Source organism: Mauremys reevesii, linkage group 12, assembly GCF_016161935.1.
Source record: "Mauremys reevesii isolate NIE-2019 linkage group 12, ASM1616193v1, whole genome shotgun sequence".
NCBI classification, from domain to species: Eukaryota; Metazoa; Chordata; order Testudines; family Geoemydidae; genus Mauremys; species Mauremys reevesii.
The window spans coordinates 19,457,819-19,466,968 of NC_052634.1; the positions used below are offsets into that span (position 1 = coordinate 19,457,819).

Here is a 9,150-nt window from a genome sequence, read left to right on the forward strand (position 1 = left end):
GTGCACAGTAACTATTCAGCAAGTATTTGAGAACTGCAATGTTAGAGAGAATCATGAACTGCGCAGAGACCATTAATGCAGCGAAGCAGCAAAATTAATCAAACATAGAACTGGTTCTGACTTATTTCCTTGGTCTTAAAAGAGAACAACAAGGACCTGAGTCTCCTCCCTGTCAATAACTCCCTGCTCAGCCAATCAGGATAGAGACTGAGGACGGGAGGCTGAGGGTTCTCAGCAGAGAGCCCAAAGGATGGCCCAGGTCACCAGTGGGGATCACTGCCCGAGCACTATTTCAGCCCGCAACACACACACACACACACACACCCCTCCTGGTGTTGGGAGGGGAACAGCTGAAAGGACAAAAGAAGCAAGAGACAAAGAGAAAGGAGGGAGGGATGGATGGAGGAAAAGGTGAAATAAAAAGGACAAACCCTAATGTCCCCAGTGAATCTAAGGGACAAAATCCCAGGTGTGGAATAAAATTCTGCCTCCTTAAGCTCGTGTTTTCCATGCCTAGAATTCAACTGTCACCTGATGGGTCAGACTGAACAGGTTTCAAACCTCAAGGAGGCTCTTACCTTCTAATCAGGGATGGCTATTTTCTAGTAAAATCAGGAAAAGGGAAGGAGAAAACTCGAAAGAGGCTCCTCCTGGTGCTCACGTACATGAACCCGAATAATCTCTCAGTCCTCAAAGAGAGACCTCGAGAAGGAGACTTGCTGAAGAAAAGCCACAGGGGTCTCTGAGGTTTCCCTGGCCCCTCGCCTCTGTCCTGCCTGGCTGATATCAGCATCTCTCTGTGAGGTCACCACCTCCCCACCACCTTTGACCAATAGTCTGAGGTCCTGCAAAAGGCCTTTGTGATGTCACTGCCACACCCCTCCCTTGCTGTGCTAATGTCCTGCCCCTGCCCAGGCACTTTGGAGGTTTGAGCTACTCCCTGTGGATCACCCCACTCAAGGAGCGTTCGTTCTAGGAAGCAGGCCGGCTAGACAGGAAAACATCAGACGCTGCTCCCAATGCTACACTCAATTTTTCAGAAATGAGTCGACTTTATAGCCAGAAGGGACCATTAGAGCATCTAATCTGACCCCCTGCATATCACAGGCCACCTGTATCACACAAGAGCTACTTTTGCGGCAAACACATTCCAGAAAGGCATCTAGTCTTCATTAAATGACATCAGGAGATGGTGAATCCACCACTTTCCTTGGTAGCTTGTTCCTGTGGTGAATCATCCTGGCTGGTGAATATTTGTGCCTTAGTTGTAATATGAATTTGTCTCTTTTCACCTTCCAGCCATTGGGTCTTGTTATGCCTTTCTCTGCTGGATTAAAGAGCCCTTTAATACCCAACATTTTCTTTCCATTAAGGCCCTTCAACACTTCAATGAAGTGACCTTTCAATCTTCTTTTGATAAGCTAAACAGGTTGAGCTCTTTCAATAGCTCACTAGAAGGCATTTTTCCCCAGCCCTCAGAACATTTGGTGGCTCTTTGCTGCCCCAGCTCCAATTTCACAACATCTTTTTGAAATGAGGACACCAAAACTGGAGGCAGTATTCCAGTATCAGTCTCACTGATGCCGTGTCACCTCCTGTGACGTTATTGACATAATCTATGACTGTATAGATCATTGTTGCGACCACTGTTCTATATTTGCAGCCAATATTGTAGAAAGGTTGTCATGTAAGGGGTCTATGGAGAGGTTCTGATTGGCTGATTATAATTATGCTATCTCTAGATGTGTATCATTTCTGTAGTTGACGTTATGAATATTGGCTCTATGCTGCCCGTATTTCAAACTTGTGCTCTGCTTCCGGGGAACACCCCAGAGAAGTTGGTGTCAGTTCTGTCTAGCCTGTTTGATGGCTCATTAAGGACCATCAGCTATACAATCGACCCATTGAGAGAAGGCAGATATGCCTTGTGACTCAGCAAGGTATGCAGGGACCTGCCTATGGACAGAACTTTAGGGTTTTTCTATGCCACGTGCTTGATAGAGTGTCCTTGGGACAAAGAAAGCAAAGACCACATAGCAAGAGACTATAAAAGGCTGATGCCTCATCTCCATCTTGTCTTCAATCCTGCTTCATACCTCTGGAGGGACTTTGCTACAAACTGAAGCTTTGTACAAAGGACTGAATGACCCATCCCAGCTGTGGCTGTACTCCAGAGACTTGATTTGAACCTGCAGTTTATTCCATCACTGCTACAAGCCTGAACCAAGAACTTTGCCATTACTGTATGTGAAGGGTTAAAATCCATGTGCATTTTATATAACAACCTGGTGTATGGATTTTGCCAGCTCTTTTCCAGAGCCAAAGTCCAGAGTATGGTCAAGGGACCAGAGGCCTAGCAAATCGTGATCAGCTAAAAGAAAGCTGGGGTAACCAGAAAGCCTTGCTTGCTAAGATAGGCCTGGTCAGCAAATTGCCAGGTGTTGGAGCTAAGAAGTAAAGAATTGTGTCTTATTCAGAGTTGCAGATTGAACAAAGAATCCCTGTTCCTATTGTGTTAGTCTCTTCTGTAGGGAGATGTTCTTCCCACAGATCCAACCTTGAGTTTATGAGAAGTTGGCACATGTCAGTATAAGATATGGCATCCTTCCACCTCCCTTCCCAGGGACTAATGCCTACCTTAAGACACACAGAAAACAATCTTTATTGCCATATACTATCACTGTTTCTTTGCTTTAACCCCTAGGAATGTACCTGTTGGACAATCAAAGGAGTTGCTCCATTCCTATGGACCACAAATCAGAATTCAACATAGATATTTTATACTACTAACATTTTATCAAAGTATTCATTAAATGTTAACTTGCTAACTTGAGACCATGGGCGCAGACATTATGTAACCTGTTAACCATTGGCTACTGTGCTATCTTGTCTTGCTGCAAAACCTGTCCCGGGGTGTGGAACTGCCTTCCCCATCACTTTCCCCCGCCCATGGAAAACCCACATATTCTATTGTAATCAATTGATTGACAGTGCCTCTGAGCCTAATAAGCCAGGTGACACTCCGCCAGCGCTGTATGTAATAAACTCCTCTGCTTGACCTCTACACGATGTGGATTTACGTCCTTCAGAGAACAAAGAGAGAGGTGGAGGCCAGGTGACCAATTTGCCTGGGAAACAGAACAAAGGCCAGAAGAGGGACAAATGGGCCCACCTCAAAACAGGGCAAACTGGAAAAGGCAAAAATGGGCCAATCATCTGGTCAAACTGAGGGCTAACGGTGCTGCAAACAGTTCAAACAGCTTTAAAAGTTACTGTCTGGGAATCAGGAAAAAATATTAAAGAAAAAAAGTCTGGCGAGCCCTAGAGGTGTTTATGGTGTTGGTCTCCCTGGCAGATTCTCTGATGGCTCACATGGGCTGAGTGCCAAGAGAAGCTTTTCCCACAGGGCATTCGTAGGGCCACTCCCCTTGTGGATTCTCTGAGGTCTAGAAAGCGCTGAGGTGCTAGGGAAGCATTTTCCACACTCACTCGTCCCTTTCTGAACATCAGAGAATCCGCACAAGGAAGAGGCCCTTTGAATGCGGCGTGTGGGGTCATGTCCCCACCTGGGTTAGCTATCGCCTGCTACATCATGTGGTGCTGCCAGCACAGCAAGGAGGTGCCTGGGGCAGCCAATGGAGAGGGGAGGCACGTCCGGCTCTTCAGCGGCAATTTGGCCCACTCAGTCCCCCTCGGAGGGAAAGACTTGCTGCCGAAAAAAGTAGAGCTGCCATCGATTGTGGATTCTGGTTTTTTTTTTGCTGCTTGGGGCAGGAAAAACGCTGGATCTGGCCCTGTTCCATGGAAAACAAGTTGTTAAATCCCAGATGAGTGGAGTTATATCAGTTCTCAGCCTGAGTCCTTAGGTCTTAATCCTGAGGCTACGTCAGGTTCCTCCGATGAGGGTGTGGACCAGCTGTTCATTTTCCTGTTTGCACTCCCCTGCGGTGTGAAAATCGGGGAGGGGAGGCAGAAGCCCCACTTCCCTCCCAAAATGACGCCCAATGGGGGAAGCCAGGACAACAGGGTGGGGAGGCAAGTGGTAGCCAGACTCTCACCGCCAGGCTCTAGTCTAGCTCAGGGTCCAGCTCAACCTCCTCCCCGCGCCACTGGCCCCCAGTCCTCTTCCACCACCAGATGAACCTGGGCACTAAGGCAGGAACAGGGTGAGGCAGCAAGTCAAGCTCAGCAAGGCAGGTAAAAGCGAGTCTTGTCTTCATGGGCCACTCACAATGACGTCCTTTTTGTGTGCACCTGCTGCCAAAACATCTTGGACAGAGAAGCAACTAGCCAAAATACTGCAACACAGCTGCCAAAGTAGCTCAGTTGGGAGAGTGTTAGACTGAAGATCTAAAGGTCCCTGGTTCAATCCCAGGCTTTGGCAGGTCCTTTCATCCCTCTTTGTGCAATGGTAGCTTGTTTTCTGGGAGCACAGTGGTGCCTGCACACAAGGTGAGTCCCTGATCTTGGGCTCTGCAGTAGAAAAAGATACTGTGGGCTTCTGCCCATAGTTGGCTGGTCTGCCCTTTAACAATGAGGGATGGGAACTGTCTCGGGGGGGATTTCAATTGTTGCAGCCGGCCTGAGGACTGCTGGTCCTGTTTTCCTGACCATCAGAGGAAACTCTTCTATGATGAGCACTACCTGGCGCAGGTCTTTAGTGAAGTTAGCTCAGAGGATGTGTTTCTCCGTAATGGAACGAGTGAAGGGCGGGCGGTAGCCTCCTATTCCTCTGACCCGAGCTCACACCATCCGCAGAGGGGATACACCTTTCTGCGGGGACAGGCCAGGAGTCGCACTGACCGGATTTCCGTGAAGGAGAGCACGTCGACAGCCCAGTGCAGGGTGGTGCCAATGACTCTTCGGATCACGCAGCTCTCACCGTGTGCTCAAGGTGGGCAATTCCCTGACCCAGGGCAGAGGATATTGGAAGCTGAACATCCAGAGCTTGCAAGATAAAGGGGCAGGGGGGCGAGACCTGGCGGTGTTGGCAGAATGGGAAAGCATCAGAGGGTTCTATGGCAACCAGGGGGATTGGTGGGAGTTGGTGAGGGAGGAGTTGGCGGCTTTGTTCCGGCGGCTGGGGAAACACCACAACATTAAAGAACCCAACAGTGCCAAGTCCTGCAGCGTCGCCTGTGGGATTTCTACAAGAGCATCCAGGCAGGGGAGCCAGTCAGCGTGTGACTGTACAACCGGATCAAGCGACAGCTGCCCGAGTTCCAGGAGATGAGGCTGCAGCTGGCCGATATGAGCGGGAGCACCGAGTGAAGGGAGGGGCGGCCTCCCCTGACATTTTTGCAGTCTGCAGGGAATGGAGACAAAGCAGGGGGATGCAGGGACTCAGGGCAGGACCCGTGGATCTGATAGTGCAGGACCACAGTCGCTGGAGGAGGAGAGAGAGTCCTGCGAGAGGAAGCTGATGGTGGGAAGCAATAAGTGCAGAGTGCAAACCAGCCAGCTGAGAGTCACAGGGGTCTAGAAAATGAAACAGCAGCAGGTCCCATGGTGTAATGGGCAGCATTCAGGACTCTGAATCCTTGAATTTGAGTTCAAATCTCAGTAGGACCTCCTAGAAATATGTGATTTTGCTGCAAAGCCCTGGAGCTCAATATGCTTGGCTACCTTCTCTCAGGGCGAACTAGAGTGAGTTTTTTCCCCTCCTGCTGGGTGACTGATGCCCACTGGAGATAGGTCTTTGGTCTGGCTGGTTCAATGGGCTGGCGGCTATAGGTTGGGGTCCTAGAACTTAACAGTCTGGCTAGAGAGTCCTGTGGTTTGACCATATGGTTGTTTCTTGCTGCTTCACCTGATGTCCACAACTTTGGTCCCTGCAGCTGCTACACTCTTCCGCTTGCCCATATGGCATTTAAAGGAAGGAGGGTCAGGGCCAGGCTTCATAGTCAGGGCTAGGCAGGAGGGAGGAAGAGTCCCAGGCTGGAGCCCAGCACCTCTCCTCCTCTGGGCACCTGGAGCAGAGGCGGCTGGTGCTGACAGCTCCAAGGGAAGGCTTAAAAGCCACAGAGCAACCGAGGGCAGGGCAAGAGGAGGGGAGGACCATGCCTATGTGTGGCCAGCAGACAGCCACAGAGACACCCGGCCAGCCTGCTCCCTGCTCCCTGCCATGCCGAACCCCCACTGAAGGCCACTCACAGACCAGCATTCGTTCTGCGGCCAGCATCACAAGGCGGTAGGAAAGCAGGGCCAGCCCCCGAGTGGGGCCTCTGACCATTCCCACTCAAGGGGCTCCTTTTGGCAGTGAGGCAGGAGATATTTCCCACAAGAGGCTTTTTCCCAGCTGCTGAGAAGCATAGAAGTACCCGGTGTTTGCTCTTGCGGTGAAAGGGGTTAATACGTTTAGCCGGCCTGGCTAGCTCAGCTGGCAGCACCTCTGGCTCTTACTCTGAAGGCTGAAGTTACAATTCCCTGTTTGGGTGCTTGGGGCTCCTCTTTAACAATACAACACACAATCTGCTTAAGCCCCCACCCAGTAACCTGGGAAACTAACCCTGGCCACTGGGTGCCACTCAGAGGCGATACTTTCCCCACTCACAACCACTGAGTGTAGAAAAGAAACTAAAGGAGGAAAATCACCTTGTATTAACTTGGGAAAACACCACAATCAGGATTCATAACACAACACTATGAGCAAAACACCCACCCACAGTGCGCTGGGCAGTGGCCTTTGTCCTTGGGCTCTTAAATCCAGACACCAGAAGCTCTTTTGATGTGCCCCTCCCTTCACTGCACCTCACCCACAGCTGCTGTCCTGGGTCAGTGAAAACCCAGAGTTCACCTCTCACCTCCTGGGGGGAAAGCCCCTTTCTCCCTCCGCTGTCTGGCCACATTGCCGGCCACTTGCCGTTCCCCCCTGTCACTGCTCTGCTGGCCACCCTCTCTGCTCTGGGACGTCTTGTGGTCCCACCAGGAGTGGAACAGGCTCCCTAAAAGTAGCAGCCACCAGAGCCCAAACAGTAGCCCCATCCCTGCTACTCAACTCCACGCCCCTGCACCACCCCTTCTCCCCAAGGCCCCGCTCCTGCGCTGCCTCATCCCCCAAGACCCCACCTCCCGCTCATTGCTCTCCGTCCCCTCCCCACCTCAAGTGCCCTTATGGTAATTACAAAGTGGCAAGGCAGAGCCCTCCCATTTTTAAAAGTCCTGGGGTGTTGTTCCCCCGTTCAGGCACCCCTGGGGCCCTGCACGTCACACAGCTCTCCCTGATTTCAGCTGTTAGTGAGGGAGCCTCACTGCTAGCGCAGACTGGGCAGTTTGTTGCATGAGAGACACTGTCCCAAAGCAGGACTAATGCTTAGAGCTGGTTATCAGTGATTTCAGATCTGTTGGTCTGCAGCAAGACTCTCCATTGAGTCTTAACCAGCTCTGTTATTACACAGGGAAGAACAAAAGGGTCAAATGGTGCCTGGAACTGTTAAGAAGAATCCACCCCACCAAGTACAACACTTGTTGCTACCTGCTCTCAACGCCACGGAGAATGTTTTGGGGTCACTCCTCGCCTGTATCAACCTAGGGGGTCTCACAGAATTACAGTTAACTGGTGCTCCAGTGGTGCAATTGGTTAGTGCACAGTACTTCTAGGGCAGAGCTGAGAGGAGTTATGCTGAGGTTGTGAGTTCAAACATCACCTAGAACATTGGATTTCATTAACTAAGTGTCACCACATCTTCATTTAGCCCTGTGGAAGGTAGAATTCCAGCCCAGGGACACTGAGGAGGGGAGGAGTTAAAAATGCCCCTTTCATTTATTACCTCCTCTCCAGGTCAGAATCTACAATCCTTTCCCCCCGCACCCCCTGTGCCAGAATCCCTCAAGCAGAGCCTGGAGTCCTGCCCATGGCGTCTGTACTATTGACAAAGACTAAGTGACAGGGACAAACACTCAAATCCCGCCTGGTGCGGGGAGCCAGGTTTGCTCTTCAAATTCTGTCGTTCATACATTTCCAGGCCTGGGAATGTCCCACAACAGCATTTAATGGGAAGCTGCCTGCAGAACAGTTACACTGCACAGAGCTCCTACGGAGGAGAGGTGGGAATTAGTAACATTTTGAGGATCGTTTCGGAAATGAGCCTTTGCTGACAACGTTTGTCTCTGTTCATATTTCACCTTCAGGTGTTCTGTAGATGGATCTTTAGTATATTTTTGTGAGGTTAATAACTATCTCCTCAACTTTATTTACTCAACTTAAAAATTGGTGTCACTTGATTTTTGCATCTCCCTGTGAAAAAACAACTGACACGTGTGGCTTTCTACAGGGGGTCATGCTGTTAAAGTTGGGGAATTCAGTCTCTGTACTTCTGTGGGGAGTGTTGCTTTTTTACAGCTGCCTCACGGCCAGGCACACCGGGCTGTTAGCTGCACCCAAGGTCCTTGCCAGGGGCCCCTGCTGAACCCTGGGCTGCTGCACTGCAGTGCTGGGGTGACTCTGCAGATGGAGAAGCTGCTGTGGAGCAATGTAGAGCAGGTGCAGGAAGGAGACGGGGTCACTATTCACATTCTGACCTGCAAAATTTTCCAAATTTGGGAATAGATTCATAGATTCATAGACTTAAGGTCAGAAGGGACCATTATGATCATCTAGTCTGACCTCCTGCACAATGCAGGCCACAGAATCTCACCCACCCACTCCTGTAACAAACCCCTGACCTATGTCTGAGTTATTGAAGTCCTCAAATCGTGGCTTTAAGACCTCAAGGTGCAGGGAATCCTCCAGCAAGTGACCCCGTGCCCCATGCTGCAGAGGAAGCCGAATGTCCGAGAACAATTCTAGGGGAAAGTGAATGCAGAGCAATGACACTGGAGATGCCCAGACCTCCAATGGGGGCAGCGTGGAAATTAATAATGGGAAGATCATTCGCTAAACTAGTCGTCACTGACAAGATTTATCTCTGTTCCTATTTCACGCTATGGTGGTATTTAGAGGAATCAGTACAGATTTTTACTATATTAATTAAACACTTAATTTTATTTACCCAAGCCAAAAACTTAGTGTCACTTATTTTTTCTCTGTCCTAGCAAGAATGAATTGAATTTCGTGACTTTCTGGAAAGTGCAGCGAGATTAAATGTGGGGAATTCAGTCTCTGTGTTTGTGAGCTGGTGTTTTCCTCTCACAGGTCAGTGCCTGCATTGA

At 50.0% G+C, this 9,150-nt stretch overlaps 1 non-coding gene across 1 annotated transcript; it reads left to right on the top strand.

Moving 5' to 3' along the window:
• Positions 1-4,311: 4,311 nt before the first annotated feature.
• TRNAF-GAA lies at positions 4,312-4,384 on the top strand. The gene has a single exon. It is a non-coding gene; the product is annotated as a tRNA-Phe (tRNA).
• The last annotated feature ends 4,766 nt before the right edge of the window (positions 4,385-9,150 follow it).